The sequence below is a fragment of the Labeo rohita genome, chromosome 9, assembly GCF_022985175.1.
Source record: "Labeo rohita strain BAU-BD-2019 chromosome 9, IGBB_LRoh.1.0, whole genome shotgun sequence".
Taxonomy (NCBI): Eukaryota; Metazoa; Chordata; class Actinopteri; order Cypriniformes; family Cyprinidae; genus Labeo; species Labeo rohita.
Genome location: NC_066877.1, coordinates 22068773 through 22079822, shown reverse-complemented (window position 1 = coordinate 22079822; position 11050 = coordinate 22068773).

The following is an 11050-nucleotide window of genomic DNA, read 5'->3' as shown; positions in this document are numbered from 1 at the left end:
AGCGGACACAATAAAAGGCATCATTGTTTCTGTGGGAAAGGTTTAGATGTCGCACTCCATGTGACGGAGAGCTGTGAGGTCGTGGCTGTATGCGGTTTCCCTGTGTTGCTTTGTGTTTACATCAATGTGTCTGCGAGCAGGTCTGTGTGTGGCCTTTTTGACAAATACTTTGATTCTGTTTGTTGTATCAGCCCTCGTTAATGCTTTTTAAATTGTGCCAGGGACTCGTATTTCCTGATTAAGTGACAAAAACATCCTGGAAAACAATAGTTTGCAACACTACGGGATTGCATGACATCAAATACGCATCTAGTCTCGCTTCAGCTCTGGAGATTTATGCACTTTTGATGGTGTGTGTCTTAGATGGGAAGTGAGCGGTTAGACACAGAATGGAGGGTGATGGACAGAGAACAGATGAACTGAGATTGACAGCTCTCTGCCAGGGGAGAGGGGGCAGCTGCCAGGGCACTGCTGCTGGGGTATTAGGGCCTGATGGCACCGTGATTAGGGGCCATTAGAGGTGAGAGAGAGGGGGCGGCACAGGACGCAGGTGCACCGATGCCTGTTATTACCCAGAATTCAGTGGGGTGAAGCGCAAACACACACCTGTGGTCTCCCGTTGGCACGCTCTCTACCCACCCCCCAATCTCACTCCCGCACATTAATACACACACTGATAAACACGCTAATACCCAGAGCGCGCTTTCATACGAGTGGCCCCTTCCTCTCAAACCGTTTGCCTTTTCTCTCGCATTTTACAGCTCTAAAACAGATTTTCTGACACATTTACAGAATACGGTACATAAACCAACATAGGATTCTGCGTTGTTTTTCAAATTTATATACATATATTAAAGCTATAACTATATTAAACAACGCATTTGTTGGTTCAAAGTTAATAGCATGCTGTTCACTTACAAGTTTAAATAGATAGTTCTGCCAAATGTTTTTGTTCAGTAAAACTACAACTAAAACTATTAAAAACTGAATTAGCTGACATAAAACAAGCAATATATACACTGTACATATATATATTTTATAATATACACTACCACTCAAAAGTTTTTGAACAGTAAGATTAATATTTTTAAAGAAGTCTCTTCTGCCCACCAAATTTCTTCCTGTGATTTCAAAATTTAAGTTTTAGCATCATTATTCCAGTCACATGATCCTTCAGAAATCATTCTGATATTCTGATCTGCTGCTCAAAAAACATTTATGATTATTATGTTGAAATATAATATACACTGAGTAGACTTTTTTCAGGTTTCTTTGATGAAGGTTTAGAAGAACAGTAATCTTTTGTAACATTATAAATATCTCTATCATCACTTTTGATCAATTTAAAGCATCCTTGCTAAATAAAAGTATTAATTTCTATAATTTCTTTCCCCAAAAACAGAACAGTGTATTACGCTACAAAAGCTTTTTATTTCAGAAAAATGCTGCTCTTTGGACCTTTCTATTCATCAAAGAATCCTGAAAAAATGTACTCAACTTTTATTGATAATATTTTATTGATAATACTGATAATAATATGAATAATAATAAACGTTTCTTGAACAGCAAATCATTATATTAGAATGATTTCTAAAGCATCATGTGACACTGAAGACTGGAGTAATGATGCTGAAAATGTAGCTTTGATCACAGGAATAAATTATATTTTAAAATATATTCAAATAGAAAAGTTATTTTAAATAGTAAAAATATTTGAAAATGTTACTGTTTTTGCTGTACTTTGAATCCAATAAATGCAGGCTTGGTGAGCAGACAAGACTTCTTCAAAAACATTATAAATCTTACTGTTCAAAAACTTTTGACTGGTTGTGTATATTGTCCTTAAAACGAACTGAATTAAAATATGTTTAAGTACTAAAATTTCTAAAACTAAAACTGAAATCCAAATAAATTATAATATAATAAAAAGCTAAACAGAAATATAAAAAAATAAATTAACAAACAAAATAGAAGATAATTCAAATTTAAATAAATTATATAACAGTATATAAATAAAATAACACTGATTTATTTGCTCACCCCCATGTTTTTCCAAACCCGCATGACTTTCTTTGTTCAGTGGAGCACAAAAGAATAGATTTTTAAGAATGTTTGAACTGTTTTTGCCCCTTTAATAAAAGTCAGTGTTGGACAAAAAAAAAAAAAAAAAAAAAAAAAAATCAAAACATTTGATGTTCCACAGAATAAAAACAAAAGTCATACAGGTGTGGAAAGAAATTTTGACAGATTTGTAATTTTTGCACAAACTTTGCCTTGAAACACGGCTATTAAGATGAAAAAAAAAAAACAGATCTCTGAAGCTGGAATAAGTGTCACAGAAGCTAGTAGAGTTCCAGCTCATCATTTGAGTGAGAGATTGAGGATGGGAGGAAATGTGAGCTGTCATGATGATGTCCCGAGGGAGATCAGGCTAAAGCAGGGCATCTGTCACTGGCCCGTATCAGAGTGTCATACGACGACACTAATGCACCAAACAACAACATTCACATGAGCACAACCCAATCAGCTCTCATGAACAAACATTCAATTACCTCAACCGAGCATGAAAATCAAAACTGTCTCCGTTTGATTGGTGCCCCTAATTAGCTTGACGGCAAAAATAGAAATGGCTTCTGACAAACACAGGAATACTTTTATTCACAAAGTCAGATATCTGACCTCAAAAGCAGGGACATGATAAGATACCTTATTTACTAAGTGGGCTATATAGATTTGGTAGGTTTACGGAGTCCGATGCATTAGCGGGGGTCAGGTACATGTGGCAAAAAAAGCTATTTGTGGTAAAAATAACAACAAGGGTTGCAGTGGGTTTGATTTGTCTGATTTAATCAGTATCCCCGTCAAGCACAATATTCAATATAAGAGGCCAAACAGCTGCTGCAATTAAAAATGTATAATGCGCCACATTTCTCTAAATCCCAGAATAACTAATCTCCTCTGTAACATGAAAAAAACATGAGAGGAGATGTAATGATTTCATCCATCAAAAACCTGAACAAACACACCAACTCACACATTAGACGGTCACGTACTATCTGTGTGTTATCCAGTGCTGCCCACTCTTCATCTGCAGTTTTACAGGTGATGGGATCTTCTCAGAATCTGCCGTTTTCCTGTAATTCAAAAAAGAACATTCAGTATTAAAAATGATTGAAAATATACATTGATAAGAAAAAGAAGAGAAGAAAAAGAGGACAGTATGCCTGGCTAGATCTTCAACTTTGTAATTACCTTTTTAGATATTAGCAAATTTGTTACTGGTTAGATAGTCTAGTCTATATGACCCTTTTGTTAAGCATTCTTTTTTCAGATTAGTTTATGAACCTGAACTAAATTAAGATTAATAGAATACTGTATATGTGAATGGCACTGATAAAGGAATGCATTTCACAGGATTCCTCTAAGATGCCATCACAGTCGCCTCTCATGCCCAAAGGCGGCCAGGGCATGATGACAGGTGTGCGGAGCAGGCCTGCCCGAGGGGGTCCCGGGGTGAAGTGCCTCCACCCCATCTATAGCTGATGCTTTCTGACAGTCAAGCACTCTTATGGAGACAGAGCTGCAAAATTTATCATAGTTCAAAACTTAGTAGACATTTCTTTTTGACAAATGTCAAAAATATCAACTTTTTAAAACGTTAACATTCAAAATATTAATAAAAACTATAAGTGTGTCTTAATGAGACTAAAATTCAGTTCAAGAAGACATGAAAGATCAACATACTACTCCACGGTTGGCTAAGTTCCTATCAGTACACCCGCAAACGAGCAAAGCTACAGCATATACATAGTATCAAAACAATGGGCTGTCCATTAACATGTAATTCTCTCAATGCATATCCATACGCCCACTCTAATATCCTCCTTATGCAGTGACACATCATCCATGAATGATTGACCCATTCAGACGTGACACTGGCAAGTGCTGGACTCACTTCAGACATTAACCACAGTACCAGACGTGACTGAGCAGCCCATCTCCCCGTCACTGATTGTCCCTTTATTATTGTTTACCTTATTAAAGCCTGACTGATGGCTGTCATTCTTTTATCTATCAGAGTGTTTGTTCCACAGGCTGATATTATACTTAATATGCTCATTTGTAGCCAAAGTAAGCAGAAACTTGTAAAGATTTACTATGCAAAAATAACTTTATACCAAGAACTAAAGTGTGACACCCTGTGCCAGCACATAATTAGGGCAGCACTGGGGTTGCTTGAAATCTGTTAATGGTTACTATTAACACCTTGGGAACACATTTTTGTAGAGGAATATGACGAGGGACAAAATAGAACTCACCAAGAACCAAATCCGAGTAAAAGATAATAAAGTTTGATGAGTAAATTAATAGCATTCCTGGTGCAAGTGTGATATTGATTAATATAAAAGCTCAATAAGCAAGAAGTTAATTTTACATAACAGACATTTTACACATAACATTGCTGGTTATTTTGTCTGTTTATGTTCTGCCAATGAAAACAGTTCCAAACAGAGCAGACTGTTGCATGTCCATGAGCAGCACACAAAGTAATGGCAGCGTTCCTGAATAAATCAGTGTTTTAGAACAAAACACTTGAATTAATGATTCACTCATAAATAAATTCCTGATTTTTCCTGATTGAAAACTAATGAATGAATGTATTAGAATCAATCAGTTGAGTAAATGACTCAGTGAGTCACTTATAAAATAATTTGTTTTGTTCCTGAAAGAATCTGAGTTTTTGAACCGTTGTGTAAAAAACGATGGTTGAGTAAAAATAATTTAGTTTACTTGGAGTCACTTGATTTGTTTTAGAACCGTTAAGTTGAGTGAAATATTCAGTAGTTCACTCATAAAGTTCCTGAATGAATCAGTGTGTTGGAACAAATCAGCTGAGTAAAAGACTCAGTAAGTGACTCATAAAACCATTTGTTTTGTTTCTGAATGAATCAGTGTGTTAGAACCAATCAGTTGAGTAAAATATTTAGTGAATCACTCATAAAATCACTTGCTATGTTCCTGAATGAATCTGAGTTTTTGAACCGTTAAGTAAAAATGGATGGTTGAGCAAAAATAATTTAATGTACTCATGAGTCATTTGATTTAAGAACCAAGCGGCTGAGCAAAAGATTCAGTGATTCACTCATAAAGTCACTTGTTCAGTTCCTGAATGAATCAGTGTGTTACAACCAATCAGTTGAGTAAAATATTTAGTGAGTCACTCATAAAATCATTTGCTATGTTCCTGAATGAATCTGAGTTTCTGAACCGTTGAGTAAAAATCTACGTTTGAGTACAAATAATTAAATTTAGTCATGAGACTCACTTGATTTGTTTCAGAACCAAGCAGTTAAGTTAAAGATTCAATGATTCACTCATAAAGTCAATTGTTTAGTTCCTGAATGAATCAGTGTATTAGAACCAATCAGTTGAGTACAAGATTCAATTATTCACTCATAAAATCATTTGTTTTCTTCCTGAATGAATCTGAGTTGAGTAAAAATCAATGGTTGAGTAAAAAATTATTAAATTATTTACTCAACAGAGTCACTTGATTTGTTTCTGAATGAATCAATGTTTTTAAGCAAATCAGTTGAGTGAATGATGCAATGATTCACTCATTATTACAGTCACTTGTTTAATTCCTGAATGCATCAGTGTTCTGAAGAAATCAGCTGAGTGAATGACTCAGTGACTCACTCATTAAGTCCCTCATTAAGTCATTTGTTGCCACCTACTGGTGGGGCGATGTAACCTGCAGAAAAAGTCATACTGCGTATACTATTGCTTGTTAAGCACTTGAGTTGTCTGACATTTTAGCCTGTCAAGCACCAGGCCATGTGGTCAACTTGTCTTTACACTACATCCGCACTCCCACACAAAATATTTGAACCCTCTTTTGTATACGTGTGCCGCACACATACACTTGTCACATTACCACACAATCCCACGCTAATGTAGCTTTACACACATTATTCAATATTCATCACCAAGCTGTCACATAATACACTTCTTCCGCCAACTCAATCACCCTACGCTGGTTAACATCTGACAGAGCAGACCAACCCCAAGAGCCCCATGTCTCCGATCCCCCCTCCCGCTAACCCAGCCACTGGAATGGAGGTTTTTTTGGAGGGGCTCTATGTATAGCCGTCTCAAGCATCGCCTGTGAGGCCACATTCTGTGGACACTTGTGGCGGATGGTGCCGTTTACAATCTGTGGGCTCCAGTGATTGTTGGTCAGAAACGTCTGTGTAAAAAATAGGAAATAATGATGGGCTTGGTGCTCATTGTGCCTCTTCATGGTATTAAAGGTCAGCACTGAATGCCGAGCAAAAGACACAGAGCTCGTAAACAGGGCTCAGAATAGCCCGAGTCCAGTAAGCTGAGAGAACAGCCGCCCTCCCTGATACAAAGAGGGGTGAAAAATGAAGGTTTGCATGGATTTTGCTTAATTCACCTTCACTTGATTATTTTAAAACAACTTAAGATGCCACACACAGCACTCAACATTTGGTATGTGAAACACGAGAAGGTTATGTCAACTTAGTTACTGATAATTGTCAACAGAGGAACAAACTCAAAACAAGATAAGTAACTGTGACAACAAAATAGTAATAAAAAACAACTTTGAGAATACAACTGTCAAATATTATTCAGACAATGAAATCACACAAATTACACATGTCAGTGTATGCTGGGAAGTACGTGAATGGGACAGAACCAAAAAATCATTTTCAGTATATGCCTGTTTGGAGAAAATGCAGCTAATTTGATTTGCTTGATAGTTTGACTTAAAACGTAAGACTAAATTACAAAACTATACAATTCTTTGATTAAATAATTACATTGGCTGTGCAAACATCATGTGGTATGTAAATACATAAGGCTATACACTTCTGCTATACACTACCTACAGTAAGATTTTTTTAAAAAAAGTTTTCTGCTCACCAAGTCTGCATTTATTTGATCCAACGTACAGCAAAAACAATACAATTTTCAGATATTTTAAAATAACTGCTTTAATTTGAATATATATTAAAATGTAATTTATTCCTGTGATTTTAAAGCTGAATTTTTAGCATCATTACTCCAGTCACATGATCCTTCAGAAATCATTGTAATATCCTGATCTGCTGCTCAATAAACATTTATTATTATTATTATTTTAAAAAACAGCTGAGTAGAATTTTTCAGGTTTCTTTGATGAATAGAGAGTTTATAAGAACTGCATCTGAAATAGAAATTATCATCACTTTTGATCAATTTGAATCATCCTTGTTAAACAAAAGTGTTAATTTCTATCCTTTTCCAATATATATTCTGTCTTTTTGCTCATCCAAAGGTTTCTTCATGATCACCCCCAGAATTGTCAAAACGTGTAAAAAAACAAGCAAGCTTCGGTTTAAAAGGAGTAATTCTACAAATGATTTGGTGAGCCTTACTTATTGGGCAAAAAACATTAAGAAAAATATGTGAATCAATATGTAACATTTTCTCCCACCAGCCTCTGCCCTCATCTCTCTCTCCTCCCCTTAAGTAGCGATTAATGAGTTCCCAGGCCGCTATGTTTGAGAAACACTGATGATGTCTGACCCCTCAGTAGTTAATGGCTACATGTCAGTCATTTAGACAGTCAGTGCAGTTGGTATTAACTTTCCACTCTCAGTCTAGGTTACATAAAGATGCCCAGAGGAATCATGGAGATCTTCCATCATGAAAACACAGAATGATAACCAGAGAAGAGGGCCTTACTCATAGTCCATTCATTTGTTCATATTCATACTATGATTCAGTGTGAGATATTTTGAATAATACACTATTTTGAGTCTTACGTACATGCCATGTGTGTGTGCGCGATCGTGCGTGTGGGCATTGTCTTCGCATTACCCCGTGTGGGCGGCTGTATTAGCTCACCTGTGCAGCACAATGCCTCATGTCTCCGCGGTCACACTCAATTAGCCGCCACTGAGCGCGTGCAGGGCTGCCTCTCTTGTTTGCTGCCATTGGCTGATGGCCCCGGTGATAGCATTGAGCTGCTGTCTCCTCTCCAGCCCCAGCATGCAGCGTTCTGTCTGCAGATGGCTGCGATGATAGCATTCACAGCTGCACCGGGACACTTTCATCTGCTGCACATCTCCCGGCCCAATGCCAGGCACAAGCGAGTAAGGGCACGAACTGTATCTGGCCACCCACTGCCTTACTATGGCCTGTCCAAAGCAGAGGTCACACAGCTTAGGGCTGCTTGAAAGAGGGGGAAGACAAAGTTTGGTCACAATGTAAAGAGAGCTAATCAACAGAACAGTGACAATCTACTGCACTGAAAAATCCCACAATCATGATTTGCTTCCAGTACTTAGGGTTTATGCCTTGTCCAAAGTTTCAAAGGATGTCATTTATCCACTGTGAAATTCAAATTGTTTTGTATGTTGTTTTTTGGATGTTTTGACTCTGACCATAGCTAAACTTTACCATATTTTTAACTTGATACTTAATCAGAGCAGACAGTTTAACTGGTATAAGGTATCGCAAGAAAACATTGTTAAGAGAAAAGGCCAAAAAGAGCGCTTTTCCCCTAAATAAAAACTTATGGATTAAACACAAATGCTTCTTCTCAGCCTAATCCATATGTTATTCATTTATGGTGTAATAAAAAATCATGATAATTTACTCACACCTATGTCATCCAAGATGTTCATGTCTCTCTTTCTTCAGCCGAAAAGAAATTAAAGTTTTATGAGGAAAACATTCTTGAATTTTTTCTCCATATAGTGGACTTCAGTGGTGGCCAACGGGTTGAAGGTCCAAGCTGCAGTTTCAATGCAGCTTCAAAGGGCTCTACACAATCCCAGCTGAGGAATAAGGGTCTTATCTAGCAAAGCAAATGGTCATTTTCTAAAAAAAATAAATGAATAAAAATGTATATAGTTTTTAACCAAAAATGCTTGTCTTGCACTAGCTCTGCAATGTGTCTTCAGGCACATCGGTTTCTGTTACGTGTGCATGATTACATAATGTGTGAGGTCAAGCTAGTGCAAGATGAGCATTTGTGGTTAAAAAAGTATACACACTGCAGTTTGGACCTTCAACCCGTTTGCCACCATTGAAGTCCACTATATGGAAAAAAAAATCCTGGAATGTTTTCCCCAAAAACCTTCATTTCTTTTTGACTGAGGAAAGAAAGACATGAACATCTTGGATGACATGGGGTAAGTAAATTATCAGGAAATTTTTATTCTGGAAGTGAACTAATCCTTTAATATCTTATAATGTAAAATGCTATATCATACTGAATTGTCTATATAAATAGTGTTGGCACTGAATCCCAGTTAGTATTACTGTTTAGATATAGTACATTGAGCCGTAATGTTCATTTGGGTGACACTGGTTTAAAGCCAGGTTGTGACTTGTTGTGATAGAAAAAAAAAATGCATTTAATACATTTAATTAAACATGGAATTTTGTCTAATAATCTTTGTTTTATTTACAAAAAAATACAGTGTAGTAAAAAGGCCAGACAAGCAACTTGAATTATCAACAGTTCTGGCTAATGATTCTTTTCACTTATAGCTCAAGTGTGTGTGTTAATGATGAATCTGACTCCACACTTGAGTGGCACTGGATGGCTTTTAGGGCCAACGACCTTCTCCCTAATAGATGACCACTCAAACAGTCATCACTCACCCAACACACATCATTATCTGTGAATGTATCATTGGTTTATTCATTAAGGACGCTTTCACCAGGGAAGAGGTGACAAATTCAGTCAAAGGTCGCCACTGTCTCTCACGAGTGACTTCTGTCTGTATCATCTGGTCAAGTTGACACCTTACACTTGCATCTTTAATTGTTAGATAGTGTGGTGTAGTGGATAAAGCTCAAAGATTGTAATTGGAAGGTTGTTGGTTTGGACAAAAAAATGGGCTTTATGAGCTACTATAACCAACAAGACAATTAACTCCTGGGAAATCGTAGGAATGCTTACTAGTGGGGGGATTTTATTTTGTAAAACTAACATATTTTTAAGAAACTGAGTTCATCTCTGTTTTATGGCAACATATAGTACATACAATTGAAGTAAAAAGCTTACATACACCTTGCAGAATGTTAATTATTTTACCAAAATAAGAGGGATCATACAAAATGCAATACATAGAATACAACTTTTTTTTTATTTAGTATTGACTTGAATAAGATATTTCACATAAAAGACAGCCAGGGCTATAAACTTTTTCATTTTTTTTACCATTTAGTACTGCCCAGAAGACAAAATATGTTAAATTTACCCTGATCTTCAAATTCAAAAAGTTTTTATCCCCCCGCGGCTCTCGTTTTTCTCATTTTCTCATTTTTCCTTAACAGTTGCACGAGTCCCTCAGTTGTCCTCAGTGTGAAAAGATGGATATCACAATCACACAGTCATTGTTGGAAAGGGTTCTAATACACAAAAATACTGAAAAACCAAAGAATTTGTGGAACCTGAAGGATTTTTCTGAAGAACAGTGGGCAGTTCAGGACACTGTTCAGGACAAACAAAGACTCATGAACAACTATCACTAAAAAACAGTTGTGGATCATTCAGATAACAACACAGTGTTAAGAATCAAGTGTATGTAAACTTTTGAACAGGGTCATTTTTATAAATTCAGCTATTATTTTCGTAAACGTATTTTATGTGAAATTTCTTATTCATGTTGGTACTAAATAAAAACATAACATGCATTTTGTATGATCCCTCTTGTATTTGTAATTTATTCTAATTTGGCCGATTCTGCAAGGTGTATGTTTTCCTTTTTAGGAAGTTTTCCTTGTACTATTAATCTGATCACTAGCTAAATGGCACAATTTTCTCTTAACTTGTTTTAGAATGACATTTATTGTGAAAAGCTCTGTCACAAACAGAAAGCGTTTCTCTTATATTCTAACAATGTGAACTTCACACAAAGTAAATATTTTCCAGATAAGATTTCAATCATTTATTTTGGATTTAGTACAATGACAAATAGAAGTTAATCATTTAATTATGTAAACATGGTGTCTTTACAATATC